At 37.5% G+C, this 16,197-nt stretch overlaps 1 protein-coding gene across 8 annotated transcripts in view; it reads left to right on the top strand.

Annotated features, from left to right (window-relative positions):
• Positions 1-16,197, top strand: part of NCOA2 (nuclear receptor coactivator 2) — a 284,205-nt gene that overhangs the window by 124,892 nt on the left and 143,116 nt on the right. The gene's annotated exons all lie outside the window — the stretch shown is intronic.

Below are 16,197 nucleotides of genomic sequence, written 5' to 3'. Positions count from 1 at the left end.
AAAGTACTAGGGATATAATGTGTAGCATGCCTGTATGTCATATGATATGTAGGAAAGTTTTTAAGAGAGCGCGTAGACCCTTAGAGTTCTCATCACAAGGAGAAATTTTGTTCTTTTTATTTTATCTATATGAGATAATGGATGTTAACCAATCTCATTGTGGTAATCATTCCACAATATATGTAAATCACACAAAGTAAAGTGCTGTATGTTGAGTCTGGCAAAATTAGTAATTAGGATTTTAGTGAATATGTGTATTTTTAAAACCTCTCTTATAACCAAGACACTCTTAAGCTATTGGATTGAATATTAAAGTTTCAACATAGGCAACACCTATGAATTTTTATTGTGGATAAATTCATTTTTTTTTTTAAGATTTTATTTATTTGCCCTGGCTGGTGGAGCTCAGTGGATTGAGCGCAGGCTGCGAACCAGTGTCTGTCGCAGGTTCAATTCCCAGTCAGTCCACATACCTGGGTTGCAGGCCATGGCCCCCAGCAACCGCACATTGATGTTTCTCTCTCTCTCTCTTCCTCCCTCCCTTCCCCTCTCTAAAAATAAATAAATAAAATCTTTTATTTTTATTTTATTTATTTATTTTTAGAAAGAGTTGAAGGGAGGGAGAAAGAGAGAAAGAGAAATATCAGTATGTGGTTGCCTCTCACATGCCCCCTACTGGGGACCTGGCTGGCAATCCAGGCATGGGCACTGACTGGGAATAGAACCAGCGGCCCTTTGGTTTGCAGGCCGGCGCTCAATCCACAGAGCCACACCAGCCAGGGCTGTTGTGGATAAATTTAGATTGATTTGCTTTAAATCAGTAATGTAAATATTTATATGCTGTATGTTGATTAAAGTTGTTCTTTGCTTTGTCTTTGTTTCCAGTGAAAAATTGGAAATAATTCTTATGAAAGTTAGCGTTTAGGTTGAAGCCACAACTTTGTTTAGTATTTTTCTCTTCTTGCATGTATAAGTTTGATGATGCAGTTTTTGTTTTGGCTATACCAAATACTAGAATTATGCCAATATTCATACTATGGAAAAGAATCAGCACATGCATAAATGTGGATGCTGATTACCATCCTTTTATGGCAAGTGTGCTTAAGTGTTAGTGACACTTAGGTGTTAATGACATTGGAGTCAGTGACATGATTGCGGGTGTTACAAAAAGTTCTGTCCATGTTTGTTTTGAAATATATGGACTCCACTTGGAATTTTATGGTGCTATTAAAAATTATATATTCAAAGCCTTTGGAAAAATACTTCCATGATGCTATTAGGTAGAAATGATGAGATTCAATTTTATCCCAGTGATTTTTTAAAAATGTGCTTTGTTCAACTAGTCCTGTAAATAAATACATTACAATGTTAAATATTTAGGTAGTGGAAATATGTGTTTCCCTTCTTTTTTCACTTTTCCCAATATTGTACATTTTTTTCTAATGAACATTTTCCTTATCAAAGTGATAGAAGGGAATAGAGTTATTTTAAAAACACACAGAAAAGTGGAGGAGATAGCTGATAATGTTGTATTTATACTTTTATAAGCTTAAAAGGGTCTTCTCACCAGAAAGATACTTGCTCAATCTCATTGTTTAAGCAGTGAACTATACTTATCGTTTTTCCTCTAGTAACTGGTGTTACTTCCCATTAAAAGTACGGAATTCATATCAGGTGTTATTCTGTTTTATGTACACAAACTCATTTAATATTACATCCCTTTGAGGTGCTGGTGGTGGAAGCTGAAGTGTGAAGAGGTGAAATAGGTTTCTAAGGTAACACACCTAGTAACCAGTGCAGCTGGCTTTGAACAGACCTGGCATCAGAGCCCATAATATCCAATATTATATAGTAGTTACCTAGATTTTTCACTGTGGTATAGAAAATGTGACCTGGAAAGAAAAGATAGAGGAATAAATAGTTAAATTGTTCCTAACATAAGATTTTACCTACAAACTATATGGTAAATGTACAAACTTCTCTTTGTTGCAACATCATGTAACAATGGCCAGACAGAACATCATTAAATTTAGAGGGTACATTCTAGGCAAATTGGTCTACTGGAAATTAGCTTTTAGGGTGGGTCTCAGTGAGCTTCCCAGGTCGTTGAAATGGAACTGCAGTGAGAAATCTCTGGCACTGCTGAGTGGGAGGGATGGCTCTTGTCTATTAAGACATTGAAGACAGAGAACAAACAGTGGTTTACAGAATGGAATCCAGAAGATCACAGGATAGACTCCAAACTGTAGAAAGTGATTTCAGGAGCAGCTTCTCATAGGGGTAACTCTACCTAGCAGGAACATCAGGGATTTATAAAAGAGGTTAATAATTCTTCTAAAACCAGGTATGCCAGCTAGTCATTCATTAATGAATTCCCATATGTTCTACTTCAAACAGGAAGTCAAATATAGAATGATTTTATATAAAAGGAAATAAAAACTTTACTGAGATATTTATTCTAATGAGTAAGTTTATAATCTCTCTGTTCCAAATATCATTTTCATTGCCACTTAGGAGATACATATATATATATCTAATATATATATAACCTACTGTTTATATTTTGTGTGATAAATAGAACGATTAAGCCATTTCTAAAAAAGAATAATTTTATGGCTTTAAGAGATTATTACTTAACATTGAAAATATTTTAATTGGTTATTTTTGTCAGTTCTCCTTTCTTTCATAAATTAGTCAAAGACATCTTTTCTATCACCCAGCAGAGAGGCAATGGACCTTTATAAACTCTTTTAGAAAGTGAGGATATTGGCATCAATAAGAGTAGCCTAGCAGTTATCAGTTGGACTAAAGAATGAGTAGTGACATTTTTCTAGCATAATAACATAGATCTTTTCCTAATTTACTTATTTCTCCTAACAGTTATGATAGTCTCCTCAGATATGTGTGAATATTTTTATTTTATGAAAATTATTGAGAGAAAGAATGATATGGCCAGAGGTGGTAAGTAGTGGAGCCCAAGTTCAAGCACAGACCTTCTGACTCCAAGTCCATTGTTCTCGTTATACAGATATGTGCATCACAAGAAAATGTAATTATTCAAAGCTCCAAAGATGAACATTAATTATTTTTTATTAGATCACATACCCTGGTCTAGTAGCTCAGTTGGTTAGAGCATTGTTCCAATATGCCAGGGTTGGGGGTTCGATCCCTGGTCAGGGCATGTACAAGAATAAACCAATGAGTGCATAAATAAATAGGATGACAAATTGATGTCTCTCTTTCTCTCTCTTTCTCTATCCTCCACTTCCTCCCTCTTCCTCTCTTTTTCTCAAAATCAGTCAATCAATACAAATTAAAAAAAAATTAGATCCAAACCAAAGGGTCATAGGTTTGATTCCCAGTCAGGGCACATGCCTGGGTTGCCAGCCAGGTCCCCAGCATGGGGCATGTGACAGGCAACCACACATTGCTGTTTCTCTTTCTCTCTTTCCCCTGCCCTTCCCTCTCTGTAAAAATAAATAAATAAAATCTTTAAAAAGTACTTTAAAAAAATTAGATCCCATAACCATATCATTTAAAAATTCATTTAACCAGAAAATATTTATTGAACCCTGACCACTACAAAGTACTAGTAGTTGTTCTGTGGGATAAAATGAGCTCCTCATCTTTAAGAAGTTTATAGAGTAGCTGAGGTTCACATACATATTAACAGAAAGACCAAAAATGTTTAAAATTTGTGTATAATATACATAGGCACCCTATGTGTGTCCCCAAAACTGTGTCTTCTGCCACTTGCCTGTATCTAATAAGTCTTTGAATGAATGAATGTATGAATGAACGAATAAACAAATGAATGAGTCTAAAATAGAGTAAATTGGTTAGGGAGGGATTTATGGGGGCATAAGGCTTGTGACAAAGGCTTGGAAGACAGCTAAGATTTGGATACCTGGAGAGAGGGGTATTGGAGAGGTGGCATTCTGGGCAGGAGTCACAGCTTGAACAAAGAGGAAGAAAAAGGAGCAGAGCCCGTGCAGGACTTTGAACAGAGCATTAGCCAGAGAGATCCTTCTTGTAAAGGGATAGAAGATACCACTAGACATACAGCTTTGAGCCAGGCTTTGAGGACTTTAAATGCTAGGTTAAAGTGTTTGCCTTTCATTTTCTAGGCAATAGCTGCCATTAAAGATTTAAATTCCAGGATCTGATGAGTGATATAACCAAAGTGACACTTGATGTTGATTGATGTGGTCTTGGTACACAGGGTGTTTTTGGGGAACAAATGAAGAGAAATAGACTAGAGGCAAAAAGAACAGTGAGAGGTAAAGACTTGGTCTAGGACAGGGTCCGGCCTGGAATGTCCATTGGACTGAGGGGTGCTGGCTTCAACAACTAGACCTGTCAGAACCTGGTTACTAATTGTTTTAGAAAAGAAAAATTCTATATAACAAAACAGAATTATGAATAGAACAGTAGTTGTAAAATTATCTGAAAACCATCATCCTGTAGTGTGTTCTGTCAAGGACTGCCCAAGTATGGCATTCTCCTAATCTTGATTTTAAATGTTTGTTCTTCTTTAACAAATAAAAATTGTAATAGTTTTCAACCCCCTTTGATTTGATTATTTGTGCCATTATCTTTCTCTGTTTTTCCCCCAGAGGTAACTGCTATTCTGAATTTGTTTCTTGTACCTATGCTTTTTAGTTTTATTTTTTGCTTTTTCTTTGTATTTAGTGTTTATTATATTTGGTATCATTTTCTGTGTTTTACAGTTTAATTAAATAGTGTTATATTGTTCATACTGTTCTGCAACTTGGCCTTTTTCCTGTAGTATGTTCTTTTTGAGATAATATCCATGTATTTGCAGGTCAGTCAGATGTGCAGTATTCCATTATATGAACATATTACACTTTGTCCATTAAATTTTTGATAGCATTTACGTTATTTATAATTTTTTTGCACATATAAGCATTCCAGGAACAAATGTTTTTGTGCATGGCACTTTGAGAATGTATGGTAATTGCTAGGTTGCAGGATATATGATCCTTAAATCACCTAAGACTTAAAATATTGACAGTTTTAATGATGTGAAATAGTATTTTATTTTAATTTTAATATGCATTCTCTGATTACTATTGAGTTTACACATCAGCCATTTTGGTTCTTCTGAATTGCCTGTTAATATATTTTGCTCATTTTTCTGTTAGGGATGTTTTCATACTGATTTATAGTTATTGATATATATCATTTACTTCAGGTGGCATTTAAAATTACAGTTGACATGCAATATTTTATTAGTTTCAGGTGCACAACATAGTGATTAGGCTTTCATATACCTAACATAGAGATCACCCCAATAAATCTACTGATCATTGTCTATATTCTGTGTAGGTTGGCATTTTTAACCTTCTGTTAACTCTGTAACTATTTCTTTGGTAGTCCAATAAGACTATATATCACCTATGATTTTTGGTACTTCCGGCCAAGATGGAGGCATAGGTAGATACACTTTGCCTCCTTGTACAACCAAAAGAAAGATAACAACAAATTTAAAAACAAAAAATAACCAGAGCTGCCAGAAAATCAAACGGAATGGAAGTCCAACAACCAATGAGTTAAAGAAGAAACATTCACTCAGATGGATATGAGGGGCAGAGATGGGTAGCCAGGGTGAAGAGGATACTTGGCAAGGTGGCAGCTGGAGGACCAGGTGAGGCTGCAGCTAGCAGACCAAGTGGTCCCACATTTGTGTGCTGATAAACAGGAAGAACTGGGGAGCGAGACAGACCTTACAACCGAGGGTTCCAGCACAGGGAAATAAAGCCTTAAAAACCTTGGTCAGTGAAAATCTGTGGCGGTTGAGGTGGCGGGAGAAACTCCCAGTCTTGCTGAAGAGTTCACTGGAGAGGTCCACAGGGTCCTGGAACGTACACAAACCCACCCACCTGGGAATCAGCACTAGAAGGCCCAATGTACTTGGGGTAGCAGGGAAAGTGACTGAAAACCGGCAGACAGCAGAGCAAGTGGTGTGGTTCCCTCTCTGACCCCTCCCCCACATACAGCCCCACAATATAGCAATGTGGGTTGCTCTGCCCTGGTGAATACTTAAGGCTCTGCCCCTTACAACATAACAGGTGAGCCAAGACAAAAAAAAATATGGCTTTATTGAAAGAACAGATCAAAGCTCCAAAAACAGAATCAAACAATGAAGAGGTAGTCAACCAGTCAGATGCAGATTTCAAAACCATGGTAATCAGGATGTTCACAGAAAAGAATGAGTATGGTCCCAAAATGGAGAAAAAGGTAAAGGCTATGAAAAGTGAAATGAAGAGAAATGTGCAGAGAACCAACAGTGAAGAGAAGGAAACCAAGATTCAATCAACAATTTGGGGCAGAAGGAAGAAATAAACATTCAACCAGAATGGCATGAAGGAACAAGAATTCAAAAAAATGAGGAGAGGCTTAGGAACCTCCAGGACATCTTCAAACATTCCAAAATCTGAATCATAGAGGTGCCAGAAGGAGAAGAGGAGGAGCAAGAAATTGAAAACTTATTTGAAAAAATAATGAGGAGGAACTTCCCCAATCTAGTGAAGGAAATAGACTTCTAGGACATCCTAGAAACTCAGAGAGTCCCAAAGAATTTGGTCTCAAGAAAGCAAACACCAAGGCACATCATAATTACATTACCCAAGATTAAAGATAAGGAGAGATTCTTAAAAGCAGCAAGAGGAAACAGGACAGTTACCTACAAAGGAGTTCCCATAAGATTCTCAGCTGATTTCTCAAAAGAAACTTTGCAGGCAAGAAGGGACTGGGCAGAAGTATTCAAAGTCGAAAAAGGCAAGGACCTATATTCAAGATTACTCTATCCAGCAAAGCTACCATTTAAAATGGAAAGGCAGATAAAGTGCTTGCCTGATGAGGTCAAGTTAAAAGAGTTCATCATCACCAAGCCCTTATTATATGAAATGTTAAAGGGACTTACCTAAGAAAAAGAAGATAAAAAATATGAACAGTAAAATGACAACAAAGTTACAGCTATCAACAACTAAGCCAAAAAAGCCAAAAACTAATCAAACAACTGGAACAGGAACAGAATCACAGAAATGGGGATCGCAGGAGGGGGAAGGGGCAGAATAGGGGAAAAGGTACAGGGAATATGAAGCATACATAGTTACTACAAAATAGACAGGGGGGAGGTTAAGAATAGTATAAGAATGGAGAAGCCAAAGAACTTATATGTACAACCCCATGAACATGAACTAATGTAGGAGAAGTGCGGAGGGTGCAGGACAGAGGGGAATAAAGGGAGAGAAAATGGGACAACTGTAAGAGCATAGTCAATAAAATATATATTTTTTAAATGATTCTAGGCAACATTACAGGTGGTAAAAATGACCCCTGGTAGGTAAACTGCATCTGGAATAGGAGGGTAAATGAAGTATAAATGAGCATTTCCTTAGTGGGATCTCGGAGGGTTTGCAGTACTGACTTTCATGGAGTGGGAAACTTCTACGGAGGCAACTCTTCCATCAGCCCATTGTGGCCTGAAGCTGAACAAATGCTTAGGAAAAGTGCTTCCCCAGCAGTGTGCCTATCCTTGGTTCCCTGAAGGCACGCTGTGTTCCTGCCTGGATCCTTCTCAGGAAGGTGGTGCTGGTTGTTACCTAAGATAGTTTTTGTAAGTCTGAATGTTTAGTTGAACCTAAGAAGACCTGTGGTGGGTGTTGCAGCTATGTTAGCACTTAAAATTTCTTGACAGGTAACACATTAGCTTCTTATATATGTCATACATCAACAAAATATTTTTAATTTTCTCTTAGTTTTCTTATAATGACCTTTAAAGTATACTTTCCATGTCATGATTATGCAATGATGATCTTAAGTAATGGGCTCTGTTAGGGAAGAAGGGGATATCATAATTACTCTGCTGCATGGGACAACTTGTCCAGGGTGGAGAGGGGTCCAATATTGAGGCACCATAGTTTTCCTGCTGTGATCACTTTTCATTGCCTTTGATTTTGAGAAGAGACAGACCTAAAGCAATGGGGGTCAGCTGATAGCTAACACACTCCCCAGTTTAAAGTGCACTTTTTAGGCATGTGCTCAGATCTCTCCAGGTTTTCAGCTCTGTCCATCAGTGTGATTTTACTTTTTACATGGATGCATATTTCCCCAATATTATGTGATTCAATAGGAAGAGAGTATTTTGGTAAGTGAAAACATTTTACGTGTATTTTAGGAACATTTATTTTGAGATAAAGGAATGTTTAGTATGCTACATTCCATTTAAAATATAAACAAAAATATATTTTGATTCAGTTGGGAAAGTTGTTCATTTTGACTTCTGTGTAGACATGTATATTTATTTTTGTATTATTTTAATGAATCATTAAAAAATTTGGGAACTTGAGGTAATTCTTGGTAGACTTGTATGTGGTTGACAAACTTAATTAAAATATAAGAATCTAAGTAACATTTGAGTTTTTAAAAACAAAATAAAAATGCTAAATCTAGTGGTAGAAACTATAGACATATCTTAAATAGTACTATAAAAATAAGAGGCCTGCACATGGCTCATTTCTTTTGTCTAAAAATTATCATACCCTATACAAGAGAATGAGCATACTGCTTGCTCACTACCTCACATCCTTAAAGATAAAGGCTAAATTAAGGCACCCATATCAGGCCTTTTTCCCTTTTGCCACATTTGCCACCAACTGTTTTTTAGCCAGATAGCACTGGTGTCCACTAGCCTCTGGTCCTCCTCCCTCCCCAAACTCATATATGAGGGGGGATACCCCCCCCAAAACTGGAATTATCTTCTGGAAGGCAGGTCCTTGTAGTACACCAATCATCTGTATCAATGTACCAGCTGGTGTTTTTGTGAGAGGCTGTGTTTGGCTTCATTGAAATAGTTTTGAAGATTCTTTCAGTGCATTTGCCCATTTCATGATGGGTGATTTACTAGTGCATCTGCCCACACCATGCTGAGCGTTGAGCAGTTTTGACCAAAATTGGCATGACCCTGGTGCTCTATCCTCCCTTTTCACCTGATCTTGCCTTGAGCAAGTTTATGTTTGTTTCCCCAGATGAAAAAAGTGCTCAAAGGGAAACATTTTGCTGATGTTCAAAAGGTGAAACAAAAAACAGCAGAATCACTAAAAGGCATCAAAATCATCGAGTTTAAAAACTGTTTTGAGCAGTGGGGGAAAAATGTCTTGATTAGAGGTATTGCATCAAGTAGAGAGTATTTTGAAGGTGACTGAAGTTTAATCATATAAGATTAAAATACACAATTTTTGCAAATAAATTCCAGCTTTTTTGGGGTCCTCCTTTGTAAACAATTAAAAGTGAAGTGATATGGCATATTCATGGATAGTAAGAATTAATATCATTAAAATGTCCCAAAACAGTCTATAGACCCAACACAATTTCTATAAGATACCAACAGCATATTTCACAGAACTAGAACAAATGTTCCAAAACTTATATGGAACCACAAAAGACCCCGAATAGCCACAGCAATCTTGAGAAAGAACAAAGTTGAAGGAATCGCATTACCTGATATCAGACTATACTATAAGGCCATAGTAATGAAAACAGTATGCTACTGTTTCATTGGTAAACAAAGTTATTGGTGAAATGAAAAATATATCTTTTGTTTTACAGAAAAAACTAAACAGACTTTTTGGCCAACCTAATACTGTGCTACATGAATTAAGCCAGTCAGAGAAAGACAGATACCACATGATTTCACTTATATGTAGTATCTAATGAAAAAAATAAACAAAATAGAAGCAGATTCATAGAGAATACACTGACAACTATCAGAGAGGAAGTGGTAGCGGGGGCTGACTGGGTGAAAAGGGTGAAGGGATTAGGCAAAAAATTGAAAAAATGAAAAAGATAAAACCACACAGACAGCAGTATGGTGATTACCAGAGGGAACGGAATGGGGTGGGAGGATGTAGGAGTGGGTCAGGGGAAATGAATGATGAGGGAAGGAAACCTGACTTGTGAGATGGATACTGGCCAGCAGTATCCGTCGCTACAGATGCTCGTTGAAACACGAGAAAAACATACACACGGACAATTGAGTCTTGTGGGGAAATAGGTATGAAATGGCCACATTCTCTGGTGGAGAGTGCCCTGAGTCGCCGCCTGAGCAGGGTTTTATTAAGAATACAGATACAGCCCTGCCTGATGTGGCTCAGTGCACTGAGTGCCCGCTTGCAAACCAAAAGAATACAGATATAGTTTGTGGATTACAGTCTGGCAGGGAAGATCAAACAAGTAGGTAATTTTCAGAGAGGCTGACAGAATTCCTGCTGGGATTCTGGGCTGAGATTTTGTGTTTTATCACTTAAAAAGACTACAGGACCTAAAAGGCTAGTTTCGTTTCCTGCCCGTGCCTTCATATTCTGATTCAATAGCATCCTCCAGCAAGCAGATTTCACAGGATCTTGCATATTCTATGTCCCAGGCCTGATTAACCCTGGGAGTCTGCCGACTCTGGTCTGGACTGCACCGCCCCTGTCATTTCTGCAGGCCTGAGTCGGGCAGAGGAGACAAAGGCAGCTGGAAGACTTGGATTTCTCACAACTAAGAACAAGGACACAGGCTTTGACAAAGCCGAGGGGGCAGGGGTCAATGTCAATCACCCCTTCATTTCCACAGCCCCCCAAGTTCTTCCCTGAGGCCTCCACATGATCATGCCTGTCTTAGGCAATTCCCTTCCTTGGGAAATCTTACCCGTCATTGGCTAACTGATCAAGCATTGGAGGCCTGGCACAGAACAGGCAGCATTCATGCCAGGGAAATAAGTTTTGTCTCCTTAGTGGCTTGGGTTCGGAGGTCTCTCACTCAGCCTAAGTTGTGGGGGGTTACAGCTTCCTGAGACCAGGAAGGGTGGACCCTAACAGACTTGGGGTAGTGAAGACAAAATATAATACACAAATGATGCATTGTAGAATTGTACCCCTGAAATCTATATACTTTTATTAACCAGAGTCACCACAATAAGTTCAATTAAAAAATAAATAAAATTGCCCTGGCTGGTGTAACTCAGTGGATTGACTGCTGGTCTGTAAACTGAAAGGTCCTAGGTGTGATTTCTAGTCAAGGCACATGCCTGGGTTGCAGGCCAGGTCCTCACTGGGGGCGTGTGAGAGGCAACCCATCATGTATCAATGTTTCTCTCCTTCTCTTTCTCCCTGCCTCCCCCTGTCTCTAAAAGTAAATTTAAATAAAAAAGTAAATAAGTAAATAAATAAAATCATACACAATGATTTTTTTAAAGTTCCATATTTAGCATATCGGGACACTGAGTTTGCCTGGCAGGATGGTCATGGTGCCTGTGCACCTTCTCATCAGTCCCTGCCATGCCTGCATCCTTGGCTATGATTTTGGAACTACAGCAGAATCACCCTGGTTTATGTCAGCAACCAATTATCACTACATTGCATCTCCCCTCTCCTCTGTGTAAAGTGCTTTGACATGTATAAGCTTAAGCTACCTATGTGCTTACTTCCTAACAGTAGAGAGTATGTGTGCTTGATTATTAAATTACATGGAAGTTAATATAGTGTCTATTGCCATGTTAAAGAACCATATATTAATACAGTATACATTAATGTAGTCATTAAAGAATAAAGTCAGATTCTAAGTATGAGTCCTGGCTTTGACACTTTCTGTTTGGTTGGGATAATAGAAGTACCTGCTTCCTACAGTTGTTATTAAATGGGACAATTTGTATAAAGTATTTAACACTAGGCTTAGCAATTACTGAGCACTCAATAAATATTAGCTGTTCTTAAAATTAGTGTAATCTGAAGCTTTGCTATTTAGAAAATACTAAAGTGTGAGGTGCTTGCTAATTTCTTTTACTATAATTATATCATAATATTTGCTATGTGTACTGAAGCTGTTTAAATTTCACTTTACACGTATTACTAAACTAAGACTGAAGTTTTGCTGCAGTATTTGCCACACCCTAACCTTTCTTCTCAGGATTTTGTCACCTCTTCATGTTTTCTATTAAAAGATAATGTCATGTACGTGAGCTTTGGAGGTTTACCCTCTATGTAATGTACCATTTTATCTTTTTCATGGCCTGTTAGATCCAGATAGTGTGGCATCTTAGAAAATGTCTGTTTTACTCATTCACAAGTTCATGTTTCAATTATTACAGTGATACTTCTCTTTTTTTGGTAAGCTCTTTGTAAATATTTTTAGTTTGATTATTTTTTAGCTGGGGACTTCATTTAAAGGGCTTTTTTTAAAGGAATATATTTGCTATCAAAGCAAGTGATATTGGTTATGCTTTTAAGAAAAACAAATTGACAGCCTTTACTATCTTAAAAGTAGGAAGTGAATGTTAGTATGCTATTTAGTAATTTTTTTAGTTGACCATATAATTGTATATGTGACACTTAATACTGTAAGTTGAGTATTTGAACAGTTGATTTGTCTTCATTATTCTGTTCAAAGCAAATAAATAGGCATGGTGCCTAGCTCAGTACCAAACATAGGTAGGCCTTGAATTCCAGTTAAACTCTACCTTGTTGATACAGACTTCAAAGTCTTTGAAAGTATTAGGGCCAAGAAATAATTCTTTCGAACTGTTAAGATTATTTCTACTCTCTGCGTAGTCATATATTGACAGTATCTAAGGTACTGGAAAATTGACCTTTATTTGACTTTGTTTTAATAAGTTTGTTAAGGAAGGCTGTGGTTATAACTATTTCTTGGTATAGGTATTGGATATGAAGGAGTGAATTAGAGTAGTTGCCTCTGTCCTTTTTTTTTTTTTTTTTGCTTACCCTCTGACTAATAAGCCTCGTGTTTAACACCTAAATGGAGAACCCAGTACAGTGAATTTGTTCTTTATTCAGAAGTGGGTGATCTTTCCTCAATAACAAAGCATAGGCATTTTTAACAAAAGTTAGTATAAGGATTGAGGGTTTTGTTGAGTGTCTTATTCTTATGTATTCATTGCTTTGACATCTTTTTTAGACTCTGAAATTTGGGCATCAGTGTCTGAAACTCTAAATTTGAAACCTAGTTTTATATGTAAATCAAAGAGGAATTTTATGCATCTAATTTCTATTTAAAACTTATTTCTTCATCTGAAATTTTACAAATAATAGTAATTTCTCTCAACTTTTTGCTTTGGAACCACTTAAAAGTCTCTTGAAAAAAATGTCACTGGCATAACAAAATTATTCTGGTTGCCAACAAATTTACCATTTTAAGTTTATGTTGTTTAAAGTGTTATAATAAGTGCTATAGAAAATACAAAGATGAGTAATGCACAGGCTCTGATATGAAAGAGCTTATAATCATAGTGCTGGTTCTGGACCAATTTCAGGTTTATAATTAACTTAGTGTGAAATAAGTACATAGTCTTACTGTCTATGATATAGAAAGAATATAATAGATTTTTACATTTGTGTCCTTACTTCTGATACATTGCTTGGCACACATCAAGTGGTTAATGTTTGTAAATTGACCAAAAGGTGCTATCAGATTAGTTTTATGGTTTCTGGGGGCTGAGAAGATAAAGGTCTCTCTTAAGAAGGACTTAGAGAAGACTTCATGAGGAGGTGGCTACTGAGATGATACACCTTGGAGAACCAGAAAGATTTCGATAGGCAGGGAATGGTGGGGGGTGGGGGTCATTCAAAGTGAAAGGAATGGACTGCTTGGGCAGTGATGTGCCAGCATGAAAGTGCCACACCAAGTTGAGGACACTGGACTCCAGTTTGGCCAGAATTGAGTCCATAGAGCTAGGGAAATACTTGGTGGACAAACTTTGAAAACTAGGCAGATTGGACAGGCCAATCTCTCCTTGAGTTTATGGAGAAGAGGACTAGAGAACTGACATTTATTGAGTTCCTATTATGTGTTAAGAGCTGATAGATGGTCATTATAATTATCTCACTTAATCCTCAACTCTGTGCTCTATGGTAACTTCCTCATGTTGAACATGAAGGAACTGTGACACTGGATAGAATTTGATTCTGATCACAGGATAAGATGAATAAGGGAGAAAACTGACATGGGAGAAGTTCCTGGGGGAGGCTACTAAAGGGATAAGGAAATCCTGGTAATTACAAAGGGGTTGGGAAAGAGGGTGAGATGATCAAGAGAGACTGCAAAATTAGAATCTAGATATCTTGCATATTGGTGTGTTTGAAGACTGAGAGAGAAAGAAGAGTTAAAGAAAATTTACTTGGTGACAGAAAATGAGAAGCAGCAAATATAGGAAGAGGAGTTTCTTCAGAAAGGTGAGGAGTTCATTTTGGACACATCTAGGGGGAGATGTCTATGAGAGGTTGAAAGCTGAGCACCGGAGCTGGATGATATTGTCAGGCTAGAGTGTACATTGGGTCCATTTAAACAAATATGATCATTGAAACTTCATCAGGAAGATCATATCTATAGGAGTGGCTTATATAGAGAAGAAAAAGGAAGGATGTCAAAAGCAAGGATGCTGTTCAAGTAATGCCCATAGTTCTACTGTTGTTGGGTTTTGATTTTGTTTTTGTTTTTGTTTTTGCTTTGGCTTGATGGCGTGGAAATGTGGACCCAACACTGTGCAGAGGGGTAGGAAGAAAAGCATGATCATGTAGTGTCATTGAAGCCAACGTACAATGTTTAAAAAAAAGGTGTACAAGGCTTGAAGGAAATTGTGAGAGAATATGCTTTATCTGTGGTTCTTTGGACGGCCAATGACTGTATAGCATATTTGAAAGGGAAGGGAGCAGTTTGGGCTGTCACAGTGAATAGTTGGTGAATAAATATATGGAAATTATAGTGATTCACATAGCAGTCCTTTCTCCCTCTTTATACTATAAACTAATTTAATGGGGCAGAATCATCTTTGTACCCCTAATGGTGCCTTGCATATTGTAACTAATGTATGAAGTTGAATTTATAGCAGCATCAGAAGGGGAAATATAGAGATTTGGGACTCAGCTGGTGTGAGTTTGGATTGTTGTTCTAATTTGACTTTAAACTACCAAAACTTTCTCTAAGCTTCATTTTCCTTAGTTGTAAATGGGGATAAATTAGTGCCTATGTTATATGATTATTGAGAGGATTAAAGAGACATTGTCCAAGTGGCTGGCACATACTTTGAACTCAGTAAATAACTGGTGTTTTGTAATCTTTCTATGGTGTAACCTTAAGTAATCTGACCAAGCCTCAGTTTTTTCATTCCTAAAAAGGGATAATTAAACCAATGTCACATGTGTTTGGAGGAACTAGTGAAATACCATGTGCAGAACACCTTGCTGGCCTCATGCCTCTGTGTGTGTTGGTCATTAGGCAGGAGTGCCTGCCTTCTTTTTGGCGACAGTGTAGTGGTTAAGAACACAGACTGGAACCAGACTCCATGAATTCAGATTCTGGTCTTTTTACTTCCTAGCTTTATTTGACCTCTGTCTGCCTCAGTTTTCTGTAAATTGGGGAAAATAATAATACCAACCCCATAGGATTATTGTGAGGAAATACATACAATAATCAATACAAAGCTTGAACCAGTACCTGGTATGGGGTAAGCACTAAATGTATTTGATTAAAAATAATGTGTTTTTAATGCTTTTTTTCTCTCTTTAGTCTATCAAATAGCTTTAACTTGATGTAATCTGAGTGGGATGCCTTGCTTGTAAAGAATGGGGTTCCGTTATAATAAAATTGGCCATGTTTAAGGGGAAAATATAATAAAACACCGAAAACAGTAAAACCACCTCTTCGTGATTTCACCTGTCTTGGATAACATACAGCAGTGAAAAAGCAGCCCTTTGTCTCCCATGCTGGTCAAGACCCACTCAGTAGCAATGGCAGGCTGGTTTAGATCTTATCTTTGAAAGAGTCACTTGGAAATTGGCCTCCATTTCTCTGTCCCCATATTCTGCCAGCTGGTTTCTAGGAATGGTTGGGAATGTAGTTGAAGTAGAACCCACGAGGAAGCTGCAAAATTGGAGGAACAGGTGGTGAGTAGCTGGCCAATCTGGAAACCTTCCCCTCCCACTGCACAAGGTTTTCTTTACTAGCAGATCATTTTTCTAACAAAACTCCAAGAACATAGCCCTAATTGTGCTCCTTGATTCTTCATCAAAGGTAAAAATTCTATCTTCAAAAAACCACAGAGTTAATGATATCACTGGGGGCTTGACTGGATCTTTATAATGTCTAAAACGGGCTTAAGAAAAGAGAGATCGCTGCTCA

The sequence above is a fragment of the Phyllostomus hastatus genome, unplaced genomic scaffold, assembly GCF_019186645.2.
Source record: "Phyllostomus hastatus isolate PE091 unplaced genomic scaffold, TTU_PhHast_1.1 phas_scaffold_21, whole genome shotgun sequence".
Taxonomy (NCBI): domain Eukaryota; kingdom Metazoa; phylum Chordata; class Mammalia; order Chiroptera; family Phyllostomidae; genus Phyllostomus; species Phyllostomus hastatus.
The sequence above is the reverse complement of the archived record's forward strand: the minus strand, read 5'-3'. Positions and strand labels throughout refer to the sequence as shown.